The sequence below is a fragment of the Schistocerca nitens genome, chromosome 9, assembly GCF_023898315.1.
Source record: "Schistocerca nitens isolate TAMUIC-IGC-003100 chromosome 9, iqSchNite1.1, whole genome shotgun sequence".
Taxonomy (NCBI): domain Eukaryota; kingdom Metazoa; phylum Arthropoda; class Insecta; order Orthoptera; family Acrididae; genus Schistocerca; species Schistocerca nitens.
Window position 1 is genome coordinate 246,085,823 of NC_064622.1, and position 20,418 is coordinate 246,106,240.

At 40.0% G+C, this 20,418-nt stretch overlaps 1 protein-coding gene across 4 annotated transcripts in view; it reads right to left on the minus strand.

Annotated features, from left to right (window-relative positions):
• The window catches only part of LOC126203420 (uncharacterized), a 501,622-nt gene that overhangs the window by 59,154 nt on the left and 422,050 nt on the right, over positions 1-20,418 (minus strand). The gene's annotated exons all lie outside the window — the stretch shown is intronic.

The window sequence follows — 20,418 nt, forward strand, 5'->3', positions numbered from 1 at the left end:
GCAATGTAGTGTGTGTGTGTGTTTGAGAGAGAGAGAGAGAGAGAGAGAGAGAGAGAGAGAGAGAGAGAGAGAGAGAGAGGAGACCACTGCACGCTTTAATTCTGATGCTACATTCTACTTTTTTTCATAAAAAATCTGTTCTCTCGTTTACATATAACAATTCGTTCATTGAGGCACTTTCTAAAATCAAATACCATAGCTGTAACAGTTTTTCTCAGAGTTCTTTACTAACCTGTAAGTCCAGTGCCATGCAACAAAAGCTGAAGTTTTTGCAAAGGTGGTTTTCTTTGTATTATTTATAATATCAGGGAAATTCTTGTCTAATAATAGGTTTATCTGTGTCATCGCTGTACGCATTTTACTTCTTCTACTTTGGGGCAGTTACTTAAATCTTGCTCCACCCAGCATCTTGTCCCTCCTGTAATTTGCAAGCAACTGATTTACTTAACTTTTGCTTGCCAAAACTTGCTTGCATCTGTCACCTATTACACTTTTATAGTTCTCACTTTCAGTAAAATTAATGATGTTAGGATCAAGTTGTCCAGCTTTGTGAATGAATTTCTCGCAATCACTGTTCATGCCAGCACCACAAGTTAACAACACACACCACTTATAACTAGAACATGTCTGTACCTAGTCACACAACCAAAACGAGTTACCAGTTTACCCTGCCAAGTAATACTTAAGGCACTGAGTGGTCAACAGGCATATAAGGGAGAACGAAAGCATGGCTGAGCCTATGAACAGTATCCTTCAGAGATAAGCCCCTTCCACCTTCCCTTTCCCTCTCCCTGTGTGTGGCACTAAGCACTGCAGAAGATATGGATGTGTTCATAATTCCAGGCTGCCTGTTGCAGGTTGGACTGGTGGTCCACATCCCATTGTGTCAGCTTCCATTATCCAGAAAAACTAAAATCCTTCAGATTGTAATGGGCGTTCAAGATTGGTCCCTTGTATTTCAGGTGATGAAATCTTGTGTTTATGGGTGAGACCTACTTCAATATGACCCTTAATAATAGTTCCATGTGCTATATGCTTAAATGGTGACTGCAATCTGGAAGCCTGCCTTGTGGGGCTATATGTAAAACACACGCTTAGCATATCATCTTGGGTGTTAATAAGCACTTGCGGACTTGTACATGAACTCTGGTGGGATATTCAATAGGAACATATCTGGCCTCTTTCAATTCCATGTCAAAAGATTTAGGAAATGCTATGTCGTCCGAACAAGACACAGCCAGGGCAAAAGCACATGTACCCTAATCTCTGAATTTTATTTCAGTTGTATCAAGCTGAAATTTATTACTCATTAAATAACTAGCCTCATAATAGTAAGAAAACACATTTAACTTCACTAGACAATTTCTTTTGTCACGAACACAGTATTTAACAATGTAAACAAACTTATTGATGTGGAATATTTTGGAAGTGACGATTTCTAGTTCTGGACTATTTAAAATATCTTTTATAACTGCTTTGATTCACAGATGTTCTAATCATAAAAGTGTAAATTTTAACTAAATTTTCAATGTTAATAAAACCAGATTTTAACATAATACTGATCTGCTGCAGAGGCTTACAAAATACTCTTGTGCACACAAAGTAAATTATATGCACACCATACAATACATGCCAATTAAGGGCCATTCCTTGTGGTTTGTCATAGGAGACAGTTTAATGCAATCGGTACCAAGAGTACAGTTAATAGTATACTACTCTTTATAAGTGATTTGTAGATCATTAGTTAACTAAAATTGTATGGGACTGTGACATCTTTGCACTAGCGTGTTGGTTTTACTTGAGAAGTGTGGTGATGTGTACTCAAAACTAACTGTTTTGTGAAAATGAGGTATCTTCTTCTATGTGATGAATCACTGTGACATTTTACCATTTTTCAACTAATGAGAAATGAGGAAAATAAACAAAAACATAAATTCATAGCAACATTTATGCCTGTAAACAAGACCCTTCATGTCATCTAGGGTTATGAGAGCCGCATGTCAGCAAAGTCCTATAAAATAGCAGCATTTTGTTCTATTAATTATTGCGTTGATCCACTACTCTTAGCCAAGATCATTAAATCAGCTGAAATAGCAATATATTTGCTAGAGAACTTCATAGTAATTATGAACAATTATCACTTTGCATATTCCGATGGAAGTTCATCATTCTTACGTTAAATGAGAAGAGGGTGGTTTCAAGTAGGAAATATTTGTCTGGAATTTTGTACACAAGGATAAGATACTAACACTGACTTATGTTTCAGCAGAAGGGAGAATTTATACACAAACATCAATTCTTTGCAAAAAATACCAGTGAAGAAGATAAGTATAGCTCGCGTCATGTTGGAAGGCAGCCCTATTTTCAGTTGTTCTGCGCATCCCCCACCATTACCTGCTAGTAGCCAGTAAGATTCATTCTCTTTCCGAGTGGTTAGCAGTGAGTTACAAACTGGACTGTGAGAATCTCTTTCCCATGTGCTGTGCTGTTGCCGTATTTTGTGACAATGCAGTTTCATTCACAGAGCAACAGAATTATCCATTCAGATATCGATATTACTTTCTTGTAGCAGTATAGCTGCGAATGTGTATCTGTAAATGTTTTAGTGTGGTTTCCAAATGAATGTCAGGCGACATAATAAACGTAAAGTTCCTCACAAGCAACTTTAACTTAATCGTGTGTCTATGGATATCATCTTAGTTGTGCAACTGGTTACATGACTTCTTGTCAGAAACGTAATCGACACAAAATCACCGAGTAAAAGATTTAAGAGACAATCTCAGCAGCCCTCTTAGACTGTTTGCAGACGATGCTGTGATTTACTGTCTTATAAAGCCATTAGAGATTAAAACAGATCAGAAAACGACTTAGGCCGATATCTGTATGGTCAGAAAAGTGGCAACTGACTCTAAATAATGAAAAGTCTGAAGTCATCCACACGATTACTAAAAGGAATCCGCTAAATTCGGATTACAAAATAAAAAACATGATCCTAAAGGCTGTGAATCCAACTAACACTTAGGGATAATTATTACAAATAACTTAAAATGCAACTATAACACATGGATAACATTGTGTGGAAAGCAGACCAAAGACTGCAATTTATTGGTAGAACTCTTAGAAAATGCAACATGTCCTCTAAACAGACTACTCACCCTATGCTTTTCCATCTACTTCAGGAGTATTGCTGTCAGGTGTGGGATCCACAGCAGATAGAACTGATCGAAAAGTTCAAAGAAGAGCAGCTCGTTTTGTATTTTTGCGAAACAGGGGAGAGACTGCCACAGATATGCTATGCGAATTGGGGTGGCAATCATCAAAACAACGTCATTTTTTGTTGTGGCAGGATTTTCACAAGAAATTTCAGTCACCAACTTTTGGAAAATACTTTGTTGGCACCCACCTACACAGGGAGGAATGTTCATCATAATAAAATAAGAGAAATTAGAGTTTGGAAGGAAAGATAAAAGCTTTCATGCTTCCTGTGCGCTGTTTGAGAGGGGAATGGTAGAGAGACAGCTTGAAGGTGCTTCTATGAATGCTCTGTGGGGCACTTAATTGTGAATTTCAGAATAATCATGTAGATGTAGATGCTTCACAAGCAGGAGAGGTGATCTCTGTACATCACTTACAACATCGTCAAATTTGAATCTGAAACCGATACTTCTATTTCTGAAATTTTCAAGACTCAAGAATGAACTGCAGAAGCATGTGTCGGCAAGAGAACTGTAAAGAGGATAGTACACAAAAGTGTCGGAGCAGTAAATAGTAAATAAAAATGTCCGAGGGGTTGGGTTGTTTGGGGGAAGAGACCAAACAGCGAGGTCATCGGTCTCATCGGATTAGGGAATGACGGGGAAGGAAGTCGGTCATGCCCTTTCAAAGGAACCATCCCCGCATTTGCCTGGAGCGATTTAGGGAAATCACGGAAAACCTAAATCAGGATAGCTGGACGTGGGATTGAACCGTCGTCCTCCCGAATGCGAGTCCAGTGTGCTAACCACTGCGCCACCTCGCTCGGTCAAAAATGTCGGAGCTCTAGAAAACTCAGGAAATTTTGTTTTTGTGTCACCTGAAAAGCATAGAAATCACAAGAAACCTGTGACACAAATAGATGGTTTTAACAACGATGTTTTAAAGTGCTCAGCGTTTCAAATGTATATAAGAAGGGAATACCCAACATTGCAAAAACTTGTTGCAATTATGCCTCAGCAAATTGGCTTCAAAGGTAGCGCTTCGTCAATGAAAAGAATTTTAAAATTCATTGGTTTTCAACATGTTAAGAAATGTGTTTTTAATTGAAAGAAGTGACGTAGCAGCAGATGCACACCCGTTACAAAGATGCACGATACAAGAGGAGGAGGTAGTTCTACAGTATATTACCTTGATGAAACATGGGTGAATCAGAATCATTCCATGAATACCTGATGGGAAATGAGTGATGGTACAGGTGGTTTTGAAGTTCCCTTACGAAAAAGTTCTCGGATTCTTATTCTGCATGCTGGCTCTTTTTCTGGTTTGGTTCCTGAGAGTAAATTTGTATTTAGATGTCAGAAAAACAGTAGTGACTACCATTCAGAAATGAATGCTGCCACTTTCAAGAAGTGAATCACTGAACAATTCTTGCCATACCTAGCTTCAAAGTTGTCATTGTAATATCCGTGCCAGTTATCATTCAGCTGTTACAGAGAAGTGACCAAGGACGTGCACCAGGAATGGAATATTGTGCTCTGGCTGAAGAATAAAAATATTCCGGACAATATAAGCCAGACTCTTGCGGAACTCTTGCAGCTCATTAATGCATAAAACTCACGTGACAGATTGTACAAATTTGACTTTCTTGCATGTGAATGTGTTCACACAGTTTTGCATTTACCCACGTATTACTGTCCGTGCAATCCGATAGAATTAATTTCCGCACAGGTTACAAGCTGTGTGTGGGAGTAAATAAAAAAAGTCAATAACAGACACTGAAAGCTTGTGCTTGACGCAATAGACAGCGTCCCCCTTCAGCATCGGCACACTGTGTGCATCATGGTGAAAAGTTTTAAAAATAAGACTTTCACAGGGAGATGAAGATAGATAAAGCCTTGGACATATCATCCTAAATTTATAATCAGATGGTTCGGACATAGACTCAGATAGTAGATGGTATTATGATGTAAACTTTGAAACAAAGTAACGATCTTTCTCGGTTTTCAAGACTCACAGCTTAAAAATGTTTTTGTCAACATATCAATTGAATACACTGAGCGTGAGAACTTCTTAGCTTTTATTGATTAGGAATATGTAAGCTGTGGAGCATTCAGACTATAATGTTCAACATGTTGCCCAAGGAGAACTGAAGCTTTTCCCAGCCTGTTGTATTACTTGCAACAATGTAGCTGGATAAATTCATCACAAACTCCAGTACTTCAACACATAAACTCCTGTCATTTTCGTGGCACAAACTGAAAAATGCCTTAAAATGAAAGGGAGAGTTAGCTGTCGATATATTGGTGGTTTTCGACATTATCGGTCAGCATTCCGTCGAGTTAGATACAGAAGATAGTTAATTGTTAGCTTGTTCAATGGATCATAAATGCGTTCTCCCACTGTAATGTTGAATAGGTTAGTTTAAACTCGTAGTGCCTATTGACACCGTAAAATATGATAATGTACTGAAAATTTTTACAATAGTCTTTTGCAATAGTGTTTGCTACCAGTAATTCTTTTTTACACTAGCAATTTACATTGAACATCAGTAAAACACACCCACATACGCGCATTACCCACATTTTAAAAATTATATGGAATTTAAGCAGTTTTCAAAGAAATATAACGATTTCAGTTTGAGTTTGAAGTTTGTTCTGTTCAAAATCACAATAAACGGCAACTATTTTTGCTGATCTTTTCATTAGACAAACGTCGTTTTGAGAAAAATTGTTCTTGACATCTTCACAAAAGCTGTATCAGGAGTTCTCACCTTCTGACATCACACAGGCAATTGCTGTGGAACAGTGGACACAACCTCAAGACTCAAAAGTAAGGTTTCTCTCATGTAGACGAATGATCAAAATCGATTTTACAATGTGTTATTCTCTCATACATTTGAATGAATAATACAATGTACCTAGGGCGAATGAACACGATTGTTGTCCACAGTGACACAGCTCGGCAACACAGACTTGGTCTGCATGCTCTCTGCCACCACGCATGCGCAAACCTCATTCCCTCCACACCTCCCTATCACTCTGCCTCTATGCACAGAAGTGCCTTCTTACATGAATCGGGCTATAGCTGTGGCCTATGCGAACATGAGTAAGGAGGACCTCGTCACATCGATGTGGCTGGAAGGAGGTACGCCACGGCCGCAATTGGGATTTACTAGATGGAGCTTACTGTCTGTCACTTACAGCTACTCATCTTCCCACAGACACATGACTTTGAACCTCAACAGGGACATCCAGCAAACAATGCCATGGCACACTGAAATAAATGAGGATCACGACACACTTCCTTGGCTGCTAGATCCATCCTTTCATTTCCCACAATACCCATGTGCCCTAGTGCCCAGCAGGAAGACACTTCCTTCCCCATACATTGTAGATGGGTGAGGGCGTCCTGGATATTCTGGACTACATTATCTGCTGGATACAAGCATTGCAGAGAGTGAAGGGCACTCAGAAAATCTGAACAGAAAACAAATTTAGCACTGGAAGAATGTCTCATCTGCTCCAGTGCTCGAGACTGGATATGGGGCTGGTCCTTTAAGCGCCGGTGGCAAGCCAAATCCCCTCGTGGTGGGCAGCATTAATGATCATCAAATAAGAAAACTTTGCCAATCCATACACTGTGAATCTGTAGTGTAACTGCAAATGCACGAAAGCCCTACGAAACTGGAGTGGACTCACCCTGTCTGCACCCCAAGACCTCTGGCCAAGTCACTTTAGAATGCTCAGAGCCTTCAAGGTCCTGGCTCTTAGGTCTCTCAGGTGTGGCAAACATGACAATTTGGAATAAAGAATGCGGCCCAAGAACCTCACCTCTCTCTAAAATGTAGAATGGTGTCCCTCATATGCAAGTCAGGTGAATTAAAAATAAGAAACACACTTATCTGCAGAAAACAGAAAACCAGTCTCTGCAGTCCACTTCAGTAACCTCTGCACTGTAAGTTGCAACTCACGGGTCACTGTTGCAACGCTGGAGGAGGATAGGAAAACAGCAAAATTGTCCACAAATAAGGAGCACTGTACAGGACTCCTTACCATACATCTGATAATGTTATTGCTATGGTGAAGAGGGTGACACTGAAAACACTGCCCTGAGGGACACCATTCTGCTGCTAAAAATGATCTGACTGTGTACTACCAAGTTTGGTCCTCAATAACCACGGAGACAAAAGGCTCTATGAAGACGGGGAGTTGGCCAAGAAAACCTCATTGATGCAATTGTGGGAGTATACTGTGTCACCAGGTAGTATTGTATGCCTTACTGATCTCAAAGAATATGCCAACACAGTGATGTTTACATAGGAAACTGCTGAATAGCTGCCTCTAGCAGGGTCAGGCTGTCTACAGTGGGCTGAACCTCCAAAATCCACACCAAGAGTAGGTAAGGAGTTGCCTGAGCTCTGACAACCAGATCAGACAATGGTTCAGCATTCACTCTAGGGTCTTTCCTACGCGGCTCGTTAAGGAAATACTCCAATAATTACTACCGGAACATGTGCAGTCCTCTCCTGGTTTGGGGAAAGGTATCAGAATAGCCTCTCTTCATGAGTTGGGGATGTGACCTGATTGACATATAAGATTGAAACATTCAAGGAGAATTTCCTTTGATACTGTTGGCAAATGTCTAAGCACGCAGTACCAGTTCTGGTCTCCAAGTGCATTACCATGAGTCTCTGGCAGTGCTGATTCCAGCTCCCACATGCAGAAAGGGTAGTTGTAATACTCAGAATTGTTTCATCTGAAGTCCAACTTTTCCTCTCTACAATCACTTGGCAGCAAAAAAATGTTGGATTCTGGACTACACTGACTTTAGGTTTTCAAAAATGTTCTATCAGTGTCTGATCAATGTCCTCAGATGCTGTCTCGAGGCATGCCTATTTCAACATTGCTGCTATTGGTAAACAAAAGAGTTTACCGGAAATCCTACAGATGGCTTCCCATAATTTTGTAGAGCAAGTGGTACGGTCGATGGAGACCAGGAACTCCAGCCATGACCTCCTCTTGCTCTCCTTAATTATATGCTGAGCCTTGGTGTCTACGACTAAAACCTGTGAGGCTGTTTGCTGTTGGGCGGCATTTAAACCAGCTTAGAGCCACATGCCTGTCCTGGACTGCTGGATGGCACTTATCAGGACTTTAGGATGTATATGTCAACAGCATGATGGATCACTTGTGTGATGTGGTCCACCCATCCCTGGAGGCTGTCGTGGTGTTTGAAAACAGCCAGCTTGCTGAACAGCATCCAGTTAGCTCTGTTGACCATCCATTTTGGTGGAATCTAGTCAAGCAATCTTCCATCCAGAAGGTCAATGTGGAATGGGAAGAGGTCACCAGACTGAACACAGTCTGTCAGGGCTGGAGAGCAGAGAGATAGGTCAATGGCTGGGAATGACTCAGTAGCAGCACAGAAACGAGTGGGCACACCATTGTTTAGCATGCACAGCTCAAGATGTCAGGAGGCTCTTCAAAATCTGACCCTGAGGGCAAGTAAAGGTTGAAGTCCACAAGACCTGATGGGCACTGAAGTCTTCCAGGAAGATAAATGGTCAGGGCACTTATCCGTAAGATCTGTTAGAGGCTCAGAATCTACTGCATCTAGAAGAGGTAAATACAGCGAGCAAACAGTAATCCTCCGATGAGCACAAATTTCAATTGCAACTGTTTGCAGGCCAATAGCCAGAAGAAGAGCAGAGAAGTGGTATGCATTATTTACAACCAGTACAACCGCTCCCTTGGCCCTTTCCCCAGTCAGGACACCCACGTAATAAAGAGTGTATACCCCCACAGACAGGGGCATCAGATGCTCCTTCCACTGGAGGATGGGAGGCTTCTATTACAGGGGTAGCACTTTCATCCTGACATTCTACCATGGAAGGCAGCCTACCACAAGTGGAGGCTCAGTCCTGGGGCAAGATGATTGTCTAAGTTCAACATCAACATCCAGCACCTCCAAAGAAGAATCAAGAGCGACATCAGAGGGCATGATGTTGCCATCACTGGTCTGTTTATTTCCCAAATCCATATGGGGTGGATGCTTTGCCTTTGATTTTTTACGCTGTGTGGGCTTTGCAGCTACAACCGTGGCTGTGGTTGTGCCAGCACTCGATGTTGTACCAGATTGAACCATTGGAAGGGTGAGGAGCTACCCAATGCCAGCAACAACAGCTTTTTCTGAAGTTATGGATGGGGCAAAGGACAGGCTTCAAAATGGCTGCAACAGCACAACTTCATGGACAAATGCAGGTACTATTGCTGACAATAGCAACCTCTGTTTGTGTAGCAGCATCAGCTTTCTGCTCTGGTTGTTTAACAACTGAAGCAAAGGAGGCAGTGTTTCATAGTCTTAAGATTTTGTATCTTCTGTTCTTCCAGATACATGCTGCAGTCCCAACTCCAGATACGGTGAGCTCCAGAGCAATTCACACACTTCAATGGAGACGAACAATGGACACCTTTGTGGGCAGCATTACTGAATTTGCCACAAGTATCTTCTCCATGACACCAAAGAGTAGTAAGCCCAAAGTGCTGGCATTTGAAACATTGAATTGGGTTGGATACATAAAGCCACTTGTTTAGTGTGGAGGAAACCTGCCTTAATGTGCTCAGGAAGTTCCATGCTATTGTTTGCCTTATTAGTTTTGGAGAGACTTTTGATGAAAAAAATAGGAAAGACGTTCTGGAAAGACCTCTGATGTGCAGCAACATATCTTCTGCATTTTTTCGTATTACGAAAGTATAAATTCGAATTGCACCAAACACAGCAAGATGGTTTCCGGAGCATTGAAATCGAGATTGCGGTGTCCTTTTGTAAGCCAGTCATATCTCATGCCACGTGATGTCGCCAGCCGATGACAGCAGATATTTAGAGCATGGGACACGTGATGTAGTCAGTCAATAGCAAGGTCACTGTTACGTAGTGTGAATACACAAAGAGGAAAAGTTAATGGTTTATATTAACATACATAGTATAGCTACAAGAAAAGCTACGCTTTCACATGTAATATTGATCTATTTTGCATGTGTTATACTTTAAGATACATCACACAAATGTGCCAGTAAATTTAAAATAATATCATAAATATCTGGACTTCTGGGCTCGAAATTCTTCTACGTGGCTGGTCCTCAAAGCAGGGTGTCTATGTGGACAAGAAAAAAAAATTCCCGGATTTCCCAGTTAAAAACACAATTTCTCCCGGATGAAATTACGTATAAATCAGGTGAAAATACATCCATGTTAAGTAACAGTATGCTTTCCCTTGGAGCTGTAAAACCTATCAGTCCTTTGAATCGTAAAGATCTTATACCGGCGGAGGACATCCCAGCACTTTAGGAAACGAAATCCACGAAAAACAATGCGTTTGGAAAGTTGTTTGATGTGAGAAAATATGCACAGAGTTTATTTTCGTATTGCGAAAGTATATATACAAATTCCACAAATTACAGCACGGAAGCTTCCGAAACTCTAAAATAGAGATTGCGTTGAGCAATGCACTTTTGTCAGCCAGTCATAGCTCATGTCACGTGATCTCGCTAGCGAATGACGGCAGTTATTCAGAGCACGAGGCCTACGAGAAAAACAGGCCGCGGTGCGTACGTTATGAAGGTAGGCCGAGCTCGCTCAAATCAGCAAAGTGCGTTACTACACCGGTTAACTCTTAAGTAGATGTGTATGTGTGAACGAGAATTGCATCGTCTACTGGCATCCACTGTTATTTGTCCTACAATGACAGGAAGTCCGTAGGCCTACTAACAGGCACTAATTTGGCAATTAAAATCATGCCAAAATGATTATCAGTTGCGTAGAAAAGTCGAGGTGTTCTGGCATGAAGAGACTTGTGACATTGCTCAGTAACACATTATGCACATTTTTTTGAAGGTCAATTACACTTTTTGCCACTGATTGCATAATTTTTTATCTATGAAAGAACAACATTAAATATGAAAACTAACTTGAAGCTTGGTCTTTTTTTAGCGTGTGTTACACGTTAAGTCATATCAAATACAAATGTACCGGTGAAATTTTAAATAGTGGCATAATTGACTTATCTTCTGGGCCCGACATTTTTCAAATAGCTGATCCTCAAAGTGTTCCGTTTTGAATGAGAGTTATAATGCCCTGTGATTTAAGAAATTCACTGCACATTCTCACACGTAACATAAATCGTCTTGCGTGGAAATTTACTTTGTAAGTAACACATCTCAAGCCACTATTCGTAATATTTTCTGGTGATCTGTTAGAAAGGTAACCAATTGTGACGTCACGCACATCGAATGCATGTTAGTTGTTACGGACGTACTGCATAATCTTCGACCTAAAGCCTTTGACACTTTTCGGTGTCGGCAAACTGGTCTGTGTATTGTGTAAATTACCCATTTCTATGCAACAAAACTTTTATTTTGGTGTTATTCTCTGATTTATGGTTCATTGCTGCAGTATTATTCAGCAGTAGTGGAAAGTTCTTTGTCAGCGTATCAGATCTTACACGTCAAACCTACAAAACTTTAACTTAAATCTAAAACAATGAAAAATCCCGGAATTGTAAAAAATTCCCAGGCTTTTCCCGGATGAAAAAATTCCCGCGTTTTTCCCGGATCTCCCGGGCTGTATACACCCTGTCAAAGTGTTCAATTTTAAACGCTCTGTGATTTAAGATATTCATCCCACTTCCTCACAGTTAACATAATTCATCTTGTGTAAAAAGAAGTTTACTTTGCGAGTAATGCTTTTCAAACCATATTCACAATACTATCCCGAGACTGTTAGAAATAGATTCGATTTAGCAGTTGCCAGAGAGCGCCAGGAAACACGCCTTATTGCGTGTGCGCAGCTGCAGTGGTGTAGGAAGCCCGCATGTTCGTATGTATAAAGCACTAAGGGAGCTTACATTACGCCGAAAAAGAAACATAACATCAGAGGATACTCCAAGAGTATCGGAATTTCGTAAACCATACTGAAATTAATAAATCGGCTTGAAGTGCACATTAGTTTTTTCGAGATTCACAGTGAAGTATATCCCATGTGATATTAAGCTTTTCAGTGTGGTTTTTGGAATGTAAGTTTTCTTGGAGTACCAGTACTGTACTATGTCATATTTGGTTTTTTATTATGGCATAATGACATACATGACAGAAGATGAAAACGTGCACTTGAAATTCAGCGAACAATTGGAACTAGCCAATACTGTGGAATGAAACACTTCGTTTCAAATAAATTGATTGCTTCAGCGGAAAGATTAATACAGCCAAATATCTTTAGCAAACTGACAAAAATAACTTCATTGTTCGGCAAGGCGATTAATGCTTGACTGCTAACAATTTGGAAATAAAATCAGAAAACTGAAACTAATAATATATTATTGCCCTCCATAATTATGTGAATGTATTATAATTCAATTGATAGCTCCCGGCCGCAGAAATCCGTTTTGTTTTCATTTGTCATGGGAGCTGTAAACGAAGATAAAATAGCGAAATCACTTGATGCAAACAGGGGCGCATGCGCGGATCTGGCAGCTATGGCGCATGAGAAAACTTTTTCTCGTTAGCATCTGGCTGGTTGAGCCTTACTGCCGATACAATCAAAAGCCACACTTCAAGTAGCGGGACGCGGGAGAAGGTATTGCTCATACACGAGTCAACTGGGCATGCGCAAGAGCCAGCTGGCAACTGGTCAAATGAACCTAATGTAAACCGTTGTGACGTCACACTTATGGAATGCAGGTTACTGCTACGAAGTATTACATAGACTTTGTCCTAAGGCCTTTGACATACTTATGCCATTTGCAGACGCTTGTGCGTGCATGGTGTTTTGTTGTTGCAAATGACGCATTTCCTTTGCCACTAAAATTTTTTTTTTTCTCCTCTTGTTCATATTTTATTGCTGCAGTATCATTCTCCAGTTGCAGTATACAGTAACATTCCTTGCTACAGAATCAATTTTTACCAGTCAAAATTACAAAAATTTAACTGAAAGCTAAAAATAATGAAAAATTCCTGGAATTCCGAAAAATTTCCGGGCTTTTCCCGATTATCTCCCGGATGAAAAAATTCCCAGGTTTTTCCCGGATTTCCCGGTTGTCCTGGGTCGTATACACCCTGGTGAGTAACATGTAATGATGAAGACCAATATTTTTTCTGAGGAAATGTCTTTAGATCAACCAGAGAATCAAAGGTTTAAAGAACTGGTAAACAGTAAATTGGAAGATGCTTTAAGTCTTAACTGTATTCACAAAACTGCAAAGGAATTATAAGACAGGGAGAGAAATCAGTAGATGCACAAATACACAAACAAAAAAGTGATTACATTTTCAGTTCAAATAGATGAAATCAAACAATGGAAACTCCACGTTGGAACAACAGCAACAATATAAGGTATACAATAGATTGCTCCTCACAGTAAAGATGATGATGATTGGTTTGTAGGGTGCTCAAGTGCATGGTCATCAGTGCCCGTACAAAGTCTCAATTTTTACACAGTCCAATCTAGCCCCTGTCACAAATTATGACGATGATGAAATGATGAGGAGAACACAAACACCCAGTCCCCGTGCAGAAAAAAATCCCCAACCCGGCTGGGAAACGAACCCGGGGCCCCGTGATCCGGAGGCAGCACGCTAGCCACTAGACCATTAGCTGCGGACACCACCGTAAAGAAGACCAGTTGATTTTTAGACAGACATAACGAAAAGACTGTTTTACTTGCTTGTGTAAACATGTGTGCATGTTTTTTTCACTAAGAATGGCTTTGGCTGATAGCTGCACGTGTAACAGTCTTTTCGTTGTACCTGTCTGCAACTCATCTTTTCATCTTTATGGTGAGTATCAATCTATCGTATTCCTTATATTGTTGAAAAAAAAATAGCTCATTTATTCAAGAAGAAAGAGCTTTACTATTTGAGAAAGTCAATAACATGTTGGTCCACTTCTGGCCCTTATGGATGCAGTTATTTGGTTTGGTATTGATTAATAGGAGTTATTCGATGTCCTGAGAGATATCGTGTTAAATTCTGTCAACTGGCGCAATAGATCGTCAAAACCCTGAGCTGGTTGGAGGGCTCTGCCTATAATACTCTGAACATTCTCAATGGGCAAGAGATCTGGCAACCTTGCTGGCCAAAGTAGGGTTTAGCAAGCACAAAGACAAGCAGTCTGAATAATCGCCATGTACGGGCAGGCATTATCTTTCTTGAATGCATGGCCAGCACAGCTTTGCATGAAGGGCAACAAAACGTCATAAAGCTGTGCTGTATAGGTGTCATGGATGACGATGAAAGGAGTCCCACTATAAAACAAAATGATGCCCTTGATCATCACTCCAGGTTGTGGTGTCGTATGGCAGGCAACAGTCAGGTTGGTATCTCACTATTGTCTGAGGTGTCTCCAGACATGTCTTCACTAGTCATTGGGGCTCAGTCGAAGCAGTATTCATTACTGAAGACAATTCTACTCCAGTCACTGAGACTCAAAGTCAAAGAAGTCTCTGGAGACGCACTGGACAGTGGTGGGATACCATCCTGACTCGTTCGTTATATAGCCCGACAACCAGGAGTGACAGTCTAAAGCGCTAATTGGACAGAAATTGGCACGATATCCCTTAGGAGGACATCCAACAACTCTATCAATCAATGCCAAACTGAATAACTGCTTGCATAAGGGCCACAGATGGACCAATGGATTACAGACTTTCTCAATTCCTGAAGCTCTATCTCTCGAATAAATCATCCAATTTTTCTGAAATTTTAATGATTTGTTTGTCTGCATATGTACAACACATCTACCAATTTCCACCTGATACAGATAATTCCCTTCCTTTGTGTGTGTGTGTGTGTGTGTGTGTGTGTGTGTGTGTGTGTGTGTGTGTGTGTGGGCGCGCGCGCCATCAGTATAATTACAAATGGTTCAAATGGCTCTGAGCACTATGGGACTCAACTGCTGTGGTCATAAGTCCCCTAGAACTTAGAACTACTTAAACCTAACTAACCTAAGGACAGCACACAACACCCAGCCATCACGAGGCAGAGAAAATCCCTGACCCCGCCGGGAATCGAACCCGGGAACCCGGGCGTGGGAAGCGAGAACGCTACCGCACGACCACGAGATGCGGGCAGTATAATTACAATTTGTGGTTTAAACTGTTCATCACAAACTGTATGTATGGGATCCCCTTTGCAATAAGGGAAGCAGCTGAGACAGAAATTCATAAGAGTGGAGGGGGAGGGGTGGTAAAATCGAGTAACTGGCTGTAACAATCCTTTGGTAGTAGCTTCCTTCAGGGTTGCATCAGGTACCACTCAACCATACATCCAAAAAGCAATATCGCATTCTTATATGGAAGTAGATAATACTAGTATTGTATAGCACCATTTGGATTAAATGTTTCTGTTGCCAAGTTTATTGTTTCTGTTGCACAATTTATTAGAGCAATGGATTTTGTTTGATTCATGAAATTTCTTTGAAATTTACTTTGCGTGTCAATTATTAACTGTATATGTTGATGACATTTTAATTACTTGAGAAACTTGGGAAGAACATTTTGGATTATTAAGGCAAGGAGGAATTGTAAATTTAGGATAAACTGGTTAAAATTTTTAGCGCTCCTTATTTCACAAAATGGAATTTTGCTGATAAAGATAAAATTGAGGCTACTACAAAACTTCCAGCTCAAAGAAACAAAAGGCAACTGAAGCCATTTTACCGCTTAACAGCATTCAAATGATTTATTATTCGCTAGCCTTTTATCCGCAGCTTCATCTGTGTATGTGTATGTGTACAGCACATATTTTGCTCGTATCTCCTCCTCCTGCTGCATTTCCTCCACCTTTGTCTGCCTGTCCATCTCTTCTCCCCATCTCTCTGTTAATCTCTCCCTTCCCATCTCTCTGTCTGTCTGTCAGTCAATCTCTTCTGCCCCTCATTCTCTGTCCACTTCATCCTCTGAAGCTTAAAGTAAATATAATACGTTTTAATATAACTTGGAGGACAGATGTGTTGAAAATCACCTCCAGTACTGCAGTCTCTTGAATCTTGTCTTTAGCTTGTCAATAAATTTACCCACTACGCTTGTGTAACAGCCTCCCATTTCCTTTAAACGACTAGTGTCTAAAGCCCGACTCATACAGAGTAAGATTCACTGTACGCTTACTTGGCACCTCAGTGACGGTTCCCCAGCAGTCTCTGTCATCTCTTAGCCAGCTCCCCTGCACAGAGCTTCATTTGTTTCCCATTGTAGCTCAAATGCTGGTTTTCTTGTAGTCCTTTGAATGCAACCTGAGCTGGCCAATTATGAGTCCTCTTTGGCATCTGGCTTCACAGCTTGCAAAGTGGGAACACTTTGAGACAACTGGTTAACCCACAAGATTAAACAATGTCATGCACACTTTAGTAGTTCTGCTGTCTTTCTGTTAACAGTCATAGTTATTGTGATATTTCAAGATCAAGTGACTTACTGCAAGAAATTAAAATAGTTTGCAAAGAAAAATAGGAGTTGCTACGAGTTTGTGATTGGTGCCTGTAAGGTAATACACTGCTGCATACAAAATGTAGCTAACATATTGAATTATTATTTAAACTTGGTAGGAGATCACTGTCTGCTTGGAGTCTCGAGAAAAGATTGTATGCAAAACACTCAGTTCCAATGGTGCACACCAAGTATTAAGCCAGAATGAAATATTTAAAACATCCCTCACATCTCATTAACAGTTTGAGGTATTGAAGTGAGATTTTGCAAGTAATAGCACACAAAGAGGAGATACTTTTCCCATATGGCTAATATGCGAACCTTCCTGATTTACTGCAATATTCACGTAACTACAGATTTTTTCAATAAAATAATTTTTCAGGGCCATCAATAGCTGGTAAAATGAGGATTTCTGTGGGTTTTGGAACAACAAAGTAAAGAAATTACACTTATTTTTATATCGAGAACACACTTTTTCCTAACCTACTGAGCTGTCTTGCCCATAGATGCTAGTTTAATAATACACTGTTCCAGGCTTCTGTTTCAAATTTTTACATGGGAACAACAGAAGTTAGTTATTAGTCAGAACCCTGAAAGTAAGAAGTTTGGGGACAGTAAATCACTACTTACCTTGAAATTTTGGTGGAACCCTATACTCACGTGTATTTTTATAATGATGGATTGGGATTAAAACTGACCAAAGGATCTGATATCTATATCTTAATTATCTGAGTAATACGCAAAACAAGAATGGAAATTCCTGCACAGAAAGAATCATGAAGCAAGGGAAAGGCAACCACTGACCTATAGAGGACTGATGCCTGGCATACAGAAACACATAATAGAAAATTGTTAAAACTGGCTTACGAGCACTTGCTCTTTTTTTTAGCAAGAGTACACACATCCACATAAACAACCACTTGTGTGTGAATGTGTGTTCCCTTATAAGAAAAAGAGTATGAGCTTGAAAGCTAGTGGTAACTGTTTTCTAATACTTGTTTCTATGTCTCACATGTCAGTCCCCTGTAAGAAATATCAGATCAGTTCGCACCACATAGTATAAAATCTTTTACTTCGTATCACTACAAAGACCGTAGGACTGTACTTTTTCATCTCAAGTATCTTTTAATTCCTCAAATATATTAATATTCAGTTTACATCCTGATGGGTAGTTGGCAGGATTCTGATTTTGTTTTTTTCACATTTCTCAGATCATTAAGATTTAAAAATAAAACCCTTTGGCCAGTCATTTATTATTAAAAATACACCGGGGGATAGGATTCCCCCAAAATTTCAACAGAACTCTCAATTTATTTTCCCCACACATCTTACTCCTTTTTTTTCCTTCAGAAAAATGTCATCATATTACTCCTTTTTTTTTTCCTTCAGAAAAATGTCATTAGTGATGAGTCTTGAGGAACGCCTAACTTCTCTTGTTGCTATGTACACTTTATTACTTCTTGTCACAACACAGCAAAGTTTACAAGGATACATTTTATTGCTGGTGTGCATGATCAAAACTGAGTGCGTTACATACAACCCATTCTCTTCTCCTCCCAAGTTTACAGAACAATGAAATATGTTAGCTATATTTTTTCTACTGCAATGTATGACCTAAAATGCACCAAAAGCAAAAACATCGCAACCTCAACTTTTTATTGCAGACTATTCAAAATTCTTGCAGTAAGATACTTTACCTCGAAATACCGCAATAACTATGACCATTAATGAAAACATAAGACACTTCATCAAGAAGCTGATAAATGACACTATGAGATGTGCAACAACCAAATTTTATTACCAAATAAATTCTTTAATCCTTTCCACTCTAACAACAAGTTGTTCTTGACTTGGCAAATTTTATTTTCCACTCTGATGTTGAGCCTCATTTAAGCCTTTTTTTTTTATTTTAGCTTTCACATGCTTTTTCCTTGAAGCTGACTGTACTAGGCATCAACACTGCACACTACTGCATCTAGAGAAGCCCGTCTTAAGGTTAGGTTAGTGTTGTTTAATGTCCCGTCGGCAACGAGGTCATTAGAGACGGAGCGCAAGCTCGGGTTAGGGAAGGATGGGGAATGAAATCGGCCGTGCCCTTTCAAAGGAACCATCCCGGCATTTGCCTGAAACGATTTAGGGAAATCATGGAAAACCTAAATCAGGACGGCTGGAGACGGCATTGAACCGTCGTCCTCCTGAATGCGAGTTCAGTGTGCTAACCACTGCGCCACCTCGCTCGGTTGAAGCCCGTCTTAACTCTGTGTCATATGTAGCAATTGTGTTGAGAAAAAGGTTGTAATTATTACGTTCAAATTAGATAGTACTAAATGGCTAGTTCTTCATGCACAGTTCTTTCTGAGGAAGAGATTGTAGAGCTTGTAGAGGAATGTCTAAATGAAAACAAGAGTGATAATATTTTTCAAGATGATAACAATACATGTGTAAACAATTTGAATGAATGTTTGTATTATAATGTTTCTGTAAATATTAGGTAGGTGCACAAGTCTGTAACATTTTTCCATGAAGTTAATAAACACAACAGATACACATAATGGAGACTTTAGTCATCTTATTCTCCATCACTATTTACAATAGTCTGCTAAAGCTGGGGTAATTTTTTAATTCTGTGACTGTAGAAATCATGTGGTTTTGAGGCAAAGAACACTTTGAACCATGTTCAGGAAACATTTTCATCCACAAAGTAAGTTCTTTGAAGGCTTTGGAACATGGAGCAGGAAAGATGAAAATCTGAGGGCAGAAGATCAGGTGAATAAGGTGGGTGTCGACTGACTTCCGAACCCAAATCCTGTATACCTTTTTTTTTCGTTTTGGTCCATCTAGCTGAATGCAGGTGGGTGTTATAATGGATTAACATCACTTCAAGCATCTTGCTGGTTGCCATTCTTGGACTGCATCTGTTAGAAGCCTCAGTCGTTGACAGTAAATGTCAGAAGTGAGGGTTACACATCGAGGAAGCAATTCACAATACACCACACTTTCACTGTTCCTCCAGATGCATAACATATCTTTTGGAGGACTTGCTGCTTTGTTTGGACTCAACCATCCCTTTGTTTTCCTTATGTTAGCATAAATACACCACTTCTTGTTACCAGTAATGGTATAGGATAGGAATGGTCAGCATTGTTCATGAGCCAACTGCAATGAGCAAGCAGAGATACACATATGGTCACCCTCTCATTTATGTTATTTTGACTTGGAACATGCGGTAGACGTACAACTGACTTTTGAACCTTTCCACTGCACGCAAATTTTGCACAATAGTGGAACGATCACAGTTCATCACATTTGCCAGTTCTCGAGTATACTGATGTGGATCATTGCGAATTAATGTGTTTAAATGGTCTTCATCAAACACCAAAAATCTTCTTGAATGCAGAGTGTTTCTTGCAGTGCTCTATCCAACAGCATTATCTTCATATTTGGCACAAATGTTTTTGGCTGCCTCCACTGCTGTCATCCCTGTATTGAACTTCGATTTCTCCATTTGGTATTCAATTTTCAAGCATCCACAGTTGTACTCACTATCTCCAAATGAGAAAATGTAAACTAAAATAACAACAGGGAAGAACAAATAAAAAATGGCAATTGATATATAAACCCATAGCAATTGGAATATCAACATGCAAAACCCTACGAACTAATGCACTAACTTAATGTAACAGAATGAGAGTGCACTTTTTACTTTAATGTATATCTTTAATTGTTGGCCAGTGGCCTCATCATTTCCACAAA